Source organism: Parasteatoda tepidariorum, chromosome 3, assembly GCF_043381705.1.
Source record: "Parasteatoda tepidariorum isolate YZ-2023 chromosome 3, CAS_Ptep_4.0, whole genome shotgun sequence".
In the NCBI taxonomy this organism is placed as follows: domain Eukaryota; kingdom Metazoa; phylum Arthropoda; class Arachnida; order Araneae; family Theridiidae; genus Parasteatoda; species Parasteatoda tepidariorum.
Window position 1 is genome coordinate 88403143 of NC_092206.1, and position 15247 is coordinate 88418389.

At 30.2% G+C, this 15247-nt stretch overlaps 1 long non-coding RNA gene across 1 annotated transcript in view; it reads right to left on the reverse strand.

Annotated features, from left to right (window-relative positions):
* The window catches only part of LOC122270252 (uncharacterized), a 48899-nt gene extending 33883 nt beyond the window's left edge, over positions 1-15016 (reverse strand). Inside the window, exon 1 of the long non-coding RNA XR_006225700.2 lies at positions 14792-15016. This is a non-coding gene — a long non-coding RNA (uncharacterized lncRNA). The remainder of the gene's footprint in view (positions 1-14791) is intronic.
* Between the last annotated feature and the right edge of the window lie 231 nt (positions 15017-15247).

A 15247-nucleotide genomic window follows, 5' to 3' on the forward strand; every position in this document is an offset into this window, starting at 1 on the left:
ATAATTTTTCACAGCACAACAGGCTTAACCCTTTGATTACGAATTTTAAAAAATGATTTTTTTTGTCCCGTTTATTATTCAAAAGGACAAAATAGATCACAAATAAGGCAAATTTAGTATTTGGGATTTTTCTGACAAGCGGTTATCAATTTAGAGACTGGGACATATATGTCCCGGCCGTACTTAATGGTGGGATACATATGTCCATTAGTAATTTTTAAACATTTAAAGTAGCCAAAGGGTTAAAATTCATCAAACATTCATTTCTCAATGATGTAAAAATGAAGAATTTTAAGACTTACGAAAAATCATATAAAAATTTAGAATCTTGTGGTGACATCTTCCAAACCCTCAAACATTTTGTCATAAGACTTCAAACCCAGCGGCAGCATCATCAATGATTTCTTCACTTTCATAACTGCTACCGTCTAAAGCTGCTGATACCAATTAGATATTGCCAAATAATTTGGGTGAAAAAATTAACCATTTAGTACCCCAAATGGGTGCTAAATATTTTGGACATCTCGAAGTTTCAGAAATTTCCCCACGGTATCTTAGCCATTGGCTCAAGCTTGTTGCTGAGCCAATGACTGTTTTTCAAATGTCCCGTAGTCGCATAAAATGATACTTTAAAGCAATTTTCATAAATGATCTGAGTTTGCAACAGTTACTCATGACTGTTTGGTCAAGTTTAGCCTATCTTTATCCAGCGCCCTCTATGCTTATAGTGAAAATGGCGCAAAACGCCAATATGGAGAAAAGCCACAATTTCGAGAATGTGAAAAATGTTTGTGGCCTAATTTTTGAATTTTTAAAAATACTATCATTTTAATTATTTTATCAAAATAATTTGTTTACATTATGTAAGGACTAGAATGAATGGTACTTTTCAATATAACGAGTTGAAATTGCAACTTATTTAGCTGTAATAGTTTTGAACGAATGTTGCAAAGGGCAGTTTTGGAACAATTGGAAATAAATATAGACCCAGCAGCCGAAGAATATGCTCGAAATGAAGATGACCATAAAATTTCGGCCGTTACTTCTAAAAACACATGATGGTAGATCGGTAAGGAAAAAGTTATACTAGTACTTGAGACTATTGAAAATGATGGGGGAAAAAAACATATTTATGGACCTGGTATCGATACATTATAGTTAGCTACAAAATTTCATAGATTTATGTGGATCACAAAAGACAAAACGCAATTTACTCGAAACTATGTTTCTCTTAACTACTAATACAGTTTTCATTCGATTTACTTCAAATTTTGATACTATGTTCACAATAAGTATAGGTTTCGTTGAAGGGATTTTTTAGTTGGATTTTTTGAGTAATCGGCAAAAAGATAATTTATTATACGTAATTTTTTGAAATTTGTTTATCAAAACACAGTAATTTTGTGAAAAGAAATTAACTATTTTGTAAAGATATCTTAAGTGCAACTAAAATCACATTCACGCAATTTAAAAAAAATCGAAACGGAATCAAAAACGGAAAAACGAAACGGTATTGGAGTTTTTTTTTTAAAAAAAAACTCGCGAGTACAGCAAGTTATGGATCATTTGAAAAAAAATAAGTTAAACACATTGTATTATAAAAGAGATGATTTTTTTTAATTTTTTGTATTTGTCACATGATAAAATAAAGATTAAAATGTGTACAATAAGATTTAAAAAAATTTATTAAATTAATCAAAATCCTTGCAAACCCTTGTCATTTAAAAAAATCCTTCCTTTTTACAGGCTTCTACTTTGTTATTTAACCCTAATTAAGAGTCACTGTTTTCACGAATTTCATCATGGCCGTTGTCGATGCTGAGGAGGGGGGAGGGGGAAATGCAATTCACAAATTTATATTTAACAAAATAACAACTAAGTTTCTGTGGAGAACTGGATCAAAAGTACTATTTTTGTTACAGATCATAATTTTTAAACACATATCAAACGTAGCTTTCAAAATTTATGTGTCATGTTTTCTTGTTTACAGTTAATGGAGAGTTTTACTAAGAATTTAAAGAAACTGAAAAAGTGTTATTCCAAAATTCGTGGAAATAGCTAAATTGCAACTAGACGATGCAAATCTTATTACCATATCCATAAAAATAGTGAGCTGTACATTATAAAAATTATGATTTTTTTGTAAGGGAATCGAGCTCATTGAATTATCCCTAAAAACTATTAGGCTGAGTGGAAAATAATGAAAAACTAGACCAGTTGAGTTTAATTTACCAAATTTTGTGTGTATAACAATTGAGAGTGCTAATTTACAGAGCTATTTTTTTTTCATTATTAATTTTCTCACACAAATTATGATTATTAGCCCTTTGACGCAGATAGGACACAGGTGTCCTTTTTATACGTATTTTTTTCTGAGGCTGTAATTGCTAACAAAAATATATTTTGATATTTTCAAATTATAAAAAAACAGTCTAATAGTTACTAAAAAAATCTGTTAAAATATTGAAATTATATTTGTACTAAAATGTAAAATCCGAAAACACTAGATCGAACACAATTTTTTTTCCTTCATATTCAAAAATGTATCAGTAATTGATTTTGTAAACAAAAGATATTTCAACGATGAATAACTGTTTCTTTTAGATCTAAATAACTGCAAGTAAGTGCATATTTAAAAAAATAATTGTTTGGAAGTGAGCCGTGTTTTAAAATATTTACCTTTAACGCAGAAAAAGACACCGGTATTTCATATTCATGAAATATTAATGGTTAGTAAAAGGTCAAATCATTTTTAGGTCAAAATATTTTTTCACAATTTTAAACTAATTATTTTTCATAATCAGGACAAAATATTTTACACTTATTTTGACCTAAATTATTACAAAATTATGAAAATATGTTTAATAAAAATTCCGCATCTAAACGTCAATTAATCTTGAAAATACATTTTTAATTTCGAATACAGGTCAACTAGGACTGTAAAAACAGTAGTGACAATTTATAAAAATATCCTATGCAGCGTCATATTGTTGTGGTATAATAATTTCAAAACGAAATTTCGAAGAAAACGCAACCCGCTGAATAAATGTAGTATTAAATAGAAACTAATCATACATTTTTTTTCCGAGCAAAGCAACAGCTTATTTCAACTTTAATTCATTCTCCAAAACGCACATTCCTCGTAAACGTGATTTAAGAACGAAGTTATCCCGTATTTTGATACTAACTGCGCATCACGTTTCTATTTTTTACAGGAGTCCTTAAACCAACTATTCCCGGAGGTTTTGACATTTAACTTTTTCAAGGTCGATATTTTTCATGAAGTCATTGACGTATTATTTATAGTGAGAAATAATCTGTCCATAAATATATGTCCCCGAGAGCTCTATGATCGATATCCATCTGGTGTACAGTGTTGAATATCGATACCTATGTATCGTGAGTTGTTTAATAACTTTTCTATTATCTGAGAAAAAGTTTATGTCGAAGAGAACTGAGAAAGATATATAGATGTGATTGTTTCGAAACATGTTTACAACTGACGTTGGCTAATTCTTGTATGATAAATCATAAAATTGTTAGGATATATTTTTAGTGCAGGTGGTTTTAAATTCGATGATTACATGTATTTCTGAAATGTTTATTTATATTTACGTATGGATAAACTGATGAAAAATGATTCTTTAAAAATATAATAATAAAACTTTTTTTTTAAACAAAACAAAAAAAAGAACAGAAAAAAAAACAAAAGATTTGTTGGGTGATTTTAAAATTTGATACATTCACATTTTAGTCATTCTTATACACAGGCTAAAGTATTCATTTCCTGGCCAATTATTTTAAGAATTGTTTAATTGCGATTGTTTCGAAACACGTTTACACCTGACGCTGGTTAATTATTGTATGATAAATCATAAAATTGTTAGGATATATTTTTAGTGCAGTTGGTTTTGAATTCGATGATTATATGTATTTCTGAAATGTTTATTTATATTTTTCTGATATATTTATTTATCTATACGTATGGATAAATTGATAAAGTGTGATTCTGTAAATATATAATAGTAAAACTTTTAAAAAAAAAGATTTTTTTTTTATTGTTTTGGCAATTTCAAAATTTGATACATTCATAATTTGAATATTCTCATAGATAGACTAAAGTATTAATTTCCTGGGCAATTAATTTAATAATTGTCTTTAAATATATGTTCAACATAATATCCTTACAAAAAGTGTGATTCTGTAAATTGTAAAATTAAAAAAAATTAAAAGAAAGAAAAATTATTCATTTATCGTTTTGGCAATCTTAATATTTGAAAAATTCATATTTTGGATAATCGTATGACTAAAGTATTTATTTTCTGGTCAATTATTTAAATAAATATACTTGGATCCGTTTCTTTGTCGATTTTTAAAATTAATTTGGATCTAATTTTTCGTAAATTTTGAAAATTAATATTTTTCTTCATCAATTTTAAAAATTAATATGCATCCGTTTCTTAATAAATTTTGAAAATTAATTATAAATTCAATCGATGCTTGAAAATCACTGTTTTTACTTTATATTAACGGGTTTGCTTGGGTTTTATTACATTTAACGAAACAAAAAAGTTACGACTAATTTTCTTTTCCTTCTTTACAATTTATCAACAACGAAAAAATAATTCCAATCGCTATTTTCTATCTGCATGCTCATTTTTTTAAATTTTTATCTAAGAAAATTGGTTACTAAATTTAAAAAAAAAAAGTGAGAAAAAGGTAGATATTTAATCGTTATCCGTCATCTACGCTGTTCGAAATTTTGCAGCAGGTTAAACCATGAAATCGTTCGAATTTGCTGCAACTTTTTATGGTGCTAAATTGAAACACCTTGGCATATTTCTTGAACTTATTGACACGATACTATGAATGCCAAACTACGGTTCTATAATTCAACTTTAACAAAGAGAGTCAAAGGTACATTTTAACACCTTATTATGGTTGCATCAAATTTATATCATATTATGGTCCAAGATTCCAACTTTATGGTGCATTTTTAAAACCTTCGAAGGTTACAGAAAATGTGTACCACACAATGGTTCAAGATACCGAAATCATGGTACATTTAGCACCTTCTAAAGCTGCAGAAAATTTGTTCCATTTTATGGTTCAAGATACCGATCTTATGGGGCATTTTAACACCTTCTAAGGTTGCAGCAAATTTGTACCATATTCTGATTTAATATACTGATATTACAGTATATTTTGACATCTTATTAAGGTTGCTGCAAACTTGTCACATATTAAGGTACAAGATATCGATAATATGGCACATTTTATGGTTCTAGATACCGATCTTGTGGGGCATTTTAACACATTCTAAGGTTGCAGCAAATTTGTACCATATTCTGATTTAATATACCGATATTACAGTATATTTTGACACCTTATTAAGGTTGCAGCAAATTTGTCACATATTATGGTAACAGATATCGATATTATGGTACATTTTATGGTTATAGATACCGATCTTGTGGGGCATTTTAACACATTCTAAGGTTGCAGCAAATTTGTACCATATTCTGATTTAATGTACCGATATTAGAGTATATTTTGACACCTTATTAAGGTTGCAGCAAATTTGTCCCATATTATTGTAACAGTTATCGATATTATGGTACATTTTATGGTTCATGATACCGATCTTATGGGGCATTTTAACACCTTCTAAGGTTGCAGAAAATTTGTACCATATTCTGATTTAATATACCGATATTCTAGTATATTTTGACACCTTATTAAGGTTGTAGCAAATTTGTAACATATTATGGTGCAAGATATCGATATTATGGTACGTTTTAGCAATCTTCTGAGGTTGCAGTAATAATTTTTACAAGCCGATGACGAAATATAGTAATAGAACAAAATTGTACCTTCCGTCATTCTATTGTCAGAGTTGAAAAATAAAATAGTGAGAACATTCGAGTAATTTTGTGGTGAGAATCAATCTCCAGCAGTCCGTTGTTCTATTTGACATATCACGGATGATAGACATCCATCCGATACGATGTTCCGTGACGATAAATAATTGTTTTTAAGGAAAAATCTTCAAAATGTGAAAATGGTCCTCGAAGAGTCCAGGTGTTGTTAAATGAGAAGGTCTTGTCCCTGAAATCACTCGCCGAGTGAAATGTGAAGGCTAGAACGCAAGCAAATAAATTAATTCGTTTATTTAGTTAGTTATGTTTTAGTTCTGCAATTCTGCTGGTTGACGAATCACTTTTAAAAGCGGATGAGTGCGTTTGAGTGTTCAAGAGATTAGAACAAAAAAAATAAAAAAAGTCTACAAAAAAGTTTTTTTTTTCTCTCTTTATTTTCTTTTTATTTTATTATTTAAATTAGATGAAGAACAGTGCTTGATGTACAGTGCACATGCACACACAAAAAAAATTAAATAAATAAAAATCGGAGCAGCCAGAATAATTTTCGATTTAATGATAGAGTTTTCACGTTCTGGGATTCAATCCTAATGGTTCTAGACGGTGACCTCAAACATACAATGAGTGCAGACGATATTTTTAAGTTACGAAATCAGACACAGAAACGTACTTTTTCTGAATAAACACACCTTTTTCTCGACGGATTCGGTTTTTTGACCCCCAAAATAATGGGGGGAGCCGCAATCTGGGAAATAGGGTCTTCATAGCTTGGTCAGGAGTGCGGTCACAAGTTTGGACCCCTTAATGTTAATTTTAATTTTGCGTATTTCAACCATATCTCGAGAACTTTATGAAGCGAATTGAAAAAAATTTGCACACAATTATGAAATTGACTTATCCATGCAAAAAATAACCTTCAATATAAGATTCAATATTTTTTATTATTTTATTTAATAAAAGTCGAAAAATTTTGAAACGTAAGGTATACAATTTTTTAAAAATCATATTAGAGAATGCAGCTTTGTATGGCAAAATAAAAAAAAAAATTGAATGAAGTCGGTCAAATAGTTTCTGCGAAATAGAATTTAAGAAAAAAGTCTTATATATAAAATCTGATTTTTTCAGCAACTATTTTAACGATTTCTCTCCTGATCAAACTATGGGGACTAAATTTCCCAGTTGCGGTTAGCCCCTATATTTTCGGAAATGAAAATCGGAATTCGTCAGGAAAAAAAAAAGATGTTTGTTCAGACAAAGAACATTTTTGTGTCATATTTCGTAACTTAAAATATCAACTGAATTAATTAATTAGCATATTTGAGGTCACCCCCTCGAACCTTTAAGATTCTAGAAGGTTTTGCAAAGACATTCTAAACGCCATTCCATCTACGGTTCAGGATTTCTTCGATAGATTCTATTTTCGATTTTTTTTTTAAAGACTAATATTTCATATTTTATTCCACTATGAATCCATTCCTTAAACACATGTTATGGAAAGATTTATATTTATTGCTTCTTCTTTTTCTTTGTCTGACTCAAGTTTATTCATTGCATAGAAAGATTACTCTGAAAATAGCTTTTGTAAAACATTTTTTCTCTCTTTAATTTCAATCTTTTGTGCTATTAATGTGACTTCTACCATCTTAGATTTTCGGTTAAATTTTTTAATTTTGTTTTCTTGATAATATAAATAATAATCGTGATGTAAATAATTTCGTGATAATAAAATAATATATAAATATGTGACAAAATTTAGATAAATATACTGACTTTAAAGAACTTAATATAAAAATATTTAGGATTGCAAAATGCATTTAATGTACGTGTTACCGGCAAAGTATGAAACGCCGGCGTTCTATAGAATGCCTTGGTATTGTATATAATGACGGGTGTTTTTAGGCAAGGTATTAAATATGAGAAGTATTACATATTTTCCTTAGGCATTGTATATAATGCCTAGGCATTCTATAGAATGACAAATGCTATTTAGGCAAAGTATGAAAAAAACAAACGTCCTGATGAGGTTATTATGCAAATGATGAACATTTCTCAAAAAAAAAAATTTTTTTTGAAAAAATAATGAGAGTGCCATTTATTCAAAATGAGTAAAGAAAAATGAAAGTTGTACAAAGCATAATTTATGTTTTTTTTATTAAGGGAAACAAAATTTTCTTATAAAAACCGCAAAGTGCAACTGACAAATTTTAAAGTTAAAAATCGCGTGCCTTGCCACTTGATATTCGGAAATCTTTAAAACATGTTCATAATCTTAAGAGTTACCTACTACTTTTATCAAGAACTAAGCTTAGATAATTAAATGAAGCCTGTTATTGACAAAAACCATGTTTTTTTCCCTCATCATTTTAATTTTCTTTTTGTGTTAGAGTTTACAACATAAATACACTCTATAACAAAAAAAATCGACGCACCAAGAAGGAGTTGTCCGATTGAAACAAAAATTGGTGGATAGGAAGACAATGTACAGAATAGTAAATGATTAAAATTTCAGAACAATTGAATAATTTATTGCAGAATTACAGTAACAAGTTCAATAAGGTGTTGACCCGCCTCTAGCCTGGATACAAGCGGCCACACGGCGTGGCATAGACCGATAAAGCTCCCGGATGGTTTCTTGCTGTATTTCCTGCCAAATTCGATCCAATTGTCGAACGAGGTCATCAACATTCCGTGCCAGATGCAATCGCCTTCCCATCATATCCCAGACATGCTCGATGGGAGAGAGATCTGGTGATCTGGCAGGCCAAGGAAGAGTTTGACAAGCTTGCAGACAGTTCATAGCAACACGTGCCGTATGTGGTCTGGCATTGTCCTGCTGAAAAACCAGCCCAGGGCGCTGCAAAAGGAACGGTAGCAAAACAGGTCTCAGGATGTCGTCGACGTACCGCTGTGCAGAAAGTGTACGTCTAATGACGATCAAAGGGGTCCGGCTGTCAAAGGAAATGTCACCCCAGACCATAATGCCTTGTTGAGTAATGCCTTGTTGAGGGCCGGTGTGGCGTGCAATAGTGAAGGCAGGATCCCCCCATCTGCCCTGTGCGTCTCCAAACACGTCTTCGATGATCGTCAGGACACAGTTGGAAGCGGGATTCGTCGCTAAAGATTATACGTCCCCAGTCGGTATCATTCCAGCCTGATCTGTTCAAAACATTCATGCGTACGAAATTTCAAAGCAATCGGATGATTGCTTCTTGGTGCGTCGATTTTTTTGTTATAGAGTGTATTTGTTAAACGCGTCAGTTTTAATTTGAATGTTTTACTTTCATCATTTTAATATTCTTCTCATTTTAATGTACAGCCATACAATTTGAATATTTGTTAAATGTATCAGCTTTAATTTGAACGATTTATTGTCATCATTTTAATTTTCTTCTTGTTTTCATGCAAATGTACTGTGTACATGCATTATGCGTAAATGTATTATGCACATATAATGTGCGAATGCATTTCGTGTAAATGTATTATGCAGAAATATTCATTTCTTTATGTGCAAGTACAGTTTTAATTTGAATGTTTGAATCATTTTAATTTTCTTCTTGTTTTTATGTAAGGCCCATACTTTTTGAATATTTGTTAAATGTATCAGATTTAATATGAATGTCATCATTTTAATTTTCTTTTTGTTTTTATGTGAGGCATAACGCTTGAATCTTTGTTTAATCACCCAGTTTTAATTTGAATATTTTATTCTCATCATTTCAGTTTTCTTCTTGTTTTTATATCGACAAAATAAGAATGCTCATCAAAAAAAGTCACACATGGCAGATTTGGAAGAAAAAAAAACAAAAAACAGTGGGATCAAAAGGGATATTCTCTTATATTTAACATAATGTTCATTTAGAGCCTTTTTTTTTGATTTTTTAGAATGATTCTTATTACTTACTACTTATTATATTTTATAACATATCACTAACATTTTATTTCGAAGGAAAGGAATTATCTTGTGTGAGCGAAATGAGGTAGAATTCTAAGCTTTAGGTAAAGCAGAACAATTTCCTGTTCTCTTTTGAATCTGGTCAAGGCTAAACAAAGAGGGAAAAAAACTTGAACATCAAAACTAATTCCTTTATTTATTTTTTCTCAAAGGTAATTTTCATTGAGAAATAAAATAAACATTTTTCAGCTGGAGCTTGCAATTAGTGATCATTCCTGCGCAAGATATAAAGAAAAAAAACAACGCTTTTCGACCCCCCGCCTACACTAAGTCTCGCTTGGGAAAGGTACCCAAGCACGAAGTGGGGCACCAGTCCCCAAAAAGGGGCCCCTACCTCACGCACCGCATTTCCTCATCGCAATCCGATATTTGTGAGACGCCCATCTCTGATAATCAAAGCCATGACAACTAAAAAAAAACCAAAACTGAAAATTCTGAAACATCCGCTAAAATGTCATTAAGTTCAAAAAGTAAAGTACAAATTGTGAAACCGAAGTTAACACATTTGGTGGAAAAAGAATAATACCAACTTTTGTGGAACTCCTTGAGCTTTTGACCTGTGAAAAACATTGAGTAGTTCCCGATACGGAAGTAAAGGGTTTGATTCAGTCTTGAAACGGATGTATTTTCAGCCATTTGAAATCAAGACAAAAAGAAAAATTCAATAAACCTTTTCTTTTTTTAATTTCTTCTTTTCTAAATCTGTGATATACAACACTGAGAACAATTGTTCGCACGGAAATTGCAGGTGATATCTTGACAAAGTTAATGGGTTTAATGCCAACTAAATTATGGTTTTGCGAAATAAAATCTGTAAATCTCATGAAGAAATTAACCTTATCATTTTAATCTCTTTCATTGCCGTGGCAGGCGTGTTATTTTTTTTTATTCGTTCATCATTAATAAAGGTTTTAATAGTTTCTTTTAAGAAATACATTCTCGATGCTGCATTCGTCCAAAAATTAGTAGTTACAAGCAAACGTTCTGAAATAAATGAACTCTGAGCTCCGTTTTCTTTGAGGAAAAATAGTTATTTGCTTTCTGTCTTTTCTTTATTTGGTCAACTATAATTACTGTTACACATGCAAAGCTTGTTTTATTTTGCTATTGATCTCAAAATAAAATAAAAAAATACTAGTTTTTTTTTATTTACCGTTGTTGAACCTAATGTTCCCCTTTCTGCTAGATTACTACATGAAGGACGGAATATCATTAAATATGGAAAACAGTTGAACCAGGCAAACATATGCAAGTTTATCCAAATCGATAACCGTTTTGGAAAATTTAGAAATTGTTATTTTAACTGAACGTGGATCTTCCTCTTAGTCATCTTCATGCAGTAACCAGGAATTAATAACGACATTTGTTTATAGTTCATAGTTCCAAAACTGTTACCTCTTTAGAAACTTTTTTTTTCTATGCTATTTTGTTTAAACATAAAAGTAGTCTTGCCTGATTTGCATAGAGTTTTATTTTATTTCATAACCGTCGTTAAACCAAATAATATATAATGTGACAGTGGAAAAACAGTGGTTGAACAGTGGAAACAAATTTAAGTTTACGACTACCAATGTTCCACTCCGTAGCATTATAATTTGGAGCTCAAACCAGAAGACAAGAGAACTCCAGGAGCAGTACCCTCCGAGGTATTTTATTTTATTTTATAACGTCGTTGAACAGCAGACCCAACGTTTTGGTCTGACGACTACTATTGTTCCACCCCGTAGCCTTGTAACTTTGAACCCAATCCAGAAGACAAGGGAACTCCTGGATCAAGTATCGGGAGAAAATTGCCTTCGTGGAGGACTTCTCTTGATGGAACTAAGCCGCATTTGCATTACATGGAGAGGAAAAGCACGAAAAGCTCTTACTGTTAGTACGTCAGCACTGTAGTTGGTGCGAGCCGAGTTCGGAATTCGTATCGACCAGCCATCACAGGGATTCGAACCCGGTTCACCTCATTGGTGAGGCGAACGCTCTATCCTCTGAGCCACCACGTCTCATCTTTTATCGTTATGAGTTGCAAGATTGCTCACTGTAAGATTCATGTAAAAGATGATATCTTTATGAGCAGAGGCGCTAGCTGAAATCAGCCAAACATATTCCCGTTTATCTAGATTGATTCCGTTTATCTAGAAAAGTTAACATATTTAATTATACTTCAGAATTTATACACGAAGAAAAAAAATCCTGGCAATAAAACGAAAACATCCGGCATTTAAAACATTCATTTGGTAATCTTTCCGTTCGTATGGTAATTGTTTAACTGAAATTCCGGTTTTCAAAATTACAGTTCTTATTACCTCACATATAATTAAAAATACAAAACTGAAAAGTGAATTTAACGGAATAAATGGTTTTTATGTCATGCTAAGGAATCATGATGAAATTACCAAATATTACCACATTTAGTACTAAACAGTACGGCAATAAAACTAAATTTTACTGTTAATTTTACCAGGAAGTCGTTACCAAAGTGCTTCGATAAAAATTGAAGTGCTTTTTGTTTGCTCCTATGAAGACAGAAACACGGTAAATTTTACCATGCTTTAGTAGTTTCGACCATAACTTTTCTTTTCAATGTAGATTTGAAAATCTTTTCACCAATGTTTGTTGGGGTTTTGATTACCCAAGCCATTATATCCTAGTTACAGAATAAAGAGAAAACAAAAGTTCTCCAATTTTTTTTCTGTGGTTTTGCATTGATGATGACACTTGTTTATGGTGAAAAAAAGCTGACATTTTTAAAACTTTTATGTTTATTTTCCGTGCCATTTTCTACGTTCTTTTACTTGAGTATAAAAATAACCCTTTTTTATTCGGATAGATTATTTCTGTTCGTTATGCTCGAAAGAAAAGAAGAAAAAAAGGATGTCATTTAGAATGAACAAATGACAATTAACATTTTGGATAAACATATCCACGTTTAACAAAACTAATAAAACTCATTTTCATTTCATGAAGAGAAATAAAGTAATTAACAGAAAGTATTTCACTTTCTTTTCTGTACTGAAATTTTGGGATTCGACCCCGAGTCACCTCATTGGAGACGAGAGCTCTATCTCTCACTTATTTCTTTTATAACCATCGTTGAACAGCCGACACAAATTTGAGTTTACGACTACCGATATAGTCATGTAGTCTGCTCCGTGACCTTGTCATTTTGAGCCCAATCCAGAAGACAAGAGAACTCCTGGATCCTTACCATAAAATCGTGTACATTAACAACAACCTTAAAAATGTTGTGAAACGAAGTAATTTGAACGATATTGTGTTTCAATACGGTTCAAAATTTCTAGTGATGTAGACATCGAAAAATATCAACAAAAAAAAGTGTTTTCAGGTTAAAAACACTAATCGACCAGACTGTATAGGGGTCAGGAAACTGGCCTTGCATCAGTTCTGGGTTCGAATCCCGGACACTGCATCAATGTTCTTCTTCCCTGTAATATCTGTCCTTACTGTGGGAAGAACGTTGGCCAACCTAATATGGCGCTCCTGAAAACGTGGTAAACAAATCTGCCCTGTAAATGCCTGAATTGTTGAAATATTAACACAGGTGGGCATTGGAAATTTTAAAAAAAATTTTAAAAAATAAAATAAATAAATAAATAAAACAAGAAATAGAAAAAAAAAATCTTAAAATCAAAATATATTTCAATTCGGAAAAGTAAAAAAAAAAAACTTATTAAAAAAAAAGTAGAAATAAATTTAAAAACGTACTATTCAACTGCAAACTCATTAGGAAAACAAAGTAGGTAAGAAACAGAGCTCGTAAAAAAATATCTTGAATATTTAACAACCTTTTTAAGTAAGACGATGTTGAGAAGGAAAAAAAAAATGTCTCAATGCTGCGCAGAAAATCTTATGTAATTGGATAACAGATGTTTACCATCGGCTATTGCAACAGTCTAAGTACACCTTTTGAGAATGTGATCTCGCAAGCCATCTGCCTCACAAGAAAAGAAAAAAAATTCTTCTTTTCATCTTAAAATTTATTAGAATTAACTATTTCCTGATAAGAGTTTAATGGAAGATGATATACAATTTTAAAAATGATATCCGTTCTGTCATAAATAAAAATAATGATATCTTTCATGCTTAAAGGTTTCTTGGTTTCTTTTTTTAAGGAAACCAATTATTGAATCCGTTTTCAATAATTTCTTCCGTTTATATTACGTTTTACAATTGTTCATGTATTTTATTTTTTTTAAAGAATATTTTTAAAAAAATTTTGATCGTTTAAAAGTTTTCATGACCACTCTTTAAGATGTTTTTCAGAAAAACTACAAAAATCGATCTTCAAAAATTTTGTTATTTATTCTGATTCCCGTGGAATTGGTTTTGCTTTATTAGTATTATTATTTCTCTAATAGTGTTCATTCTAAACAATTTCCTTTTTTGAAATTTCTTTAATTTTATCAAAATTTTTTTAATTTTATGAAACTTTTACGTTACAAATTTTAATTTCAAAACTGAATAAAACGCTTTTATTGAAGTAAAATCTTCATTGCACTATTAAAACGTTCAACTTAAAACTTTTGAAGAAAGAAAGTTTTATTTTTTTTTTAATTTATCCTTTAAAAGTAATTATTGATAGAAATTAAATATCTTTGAACTCATTCATACAATCATATACTTATTCATACAAGTAAGTTTAAACTATAAAAGTTTAAGTAGGCATACTAGTTATTATTACAAATAATTAAATAAAAAGATACAAATATTTTAAATAAAAAATAACATTTATAATAAAAATAGTTAGTAAGTTTAAGTAGGCATACTAGTTATTATTACAAATAATTAAGTAAAAAGATACAAATATTTTAAATAAAAAATAACATTTATAATAAAAAAAAACAATAAAAATTATAATTTTCGTAGTAAAGTTTGCATTCTAAACTGATAATAAACACAAAATTACAAAATTGATAAACAAACAATTCAAAATCTCACTTACACTAAAAGTCAAGCAATCAACACACAAATTAACTCTTTTAACCTTTTAAGGAAAAAAAAAAAAAACTAATGAGAAAAAAATGGTCCCATTTGCTTTACAACAAAACCGTAAACTAAATAATGTTTACAATATTATTTTGGATAAAGTAATAGCGATGCAAGTCTAGACTACTCAAGGTAAAACCAGGTAAGAAAGATGGAAAGTATTTTCTGTCCTAGACTCAAGACAGACGATAAGTAAATGGAATAAAATATCGTCTGATATTTTTTTACCTACCGATATAGAAAACATTCCATCAAAGTATGGCAACTTATCATTTTATTAAAAAAGATAATTTTATTTTCATTTATATGATGATGAAAAAATTTTAAAAAAAATTTATTTGACCTACTCAAAGTTTCTCTACGGGAATATTACTAGACATAGAAAAATTTTATTAAATAAAATTTTAAGAAA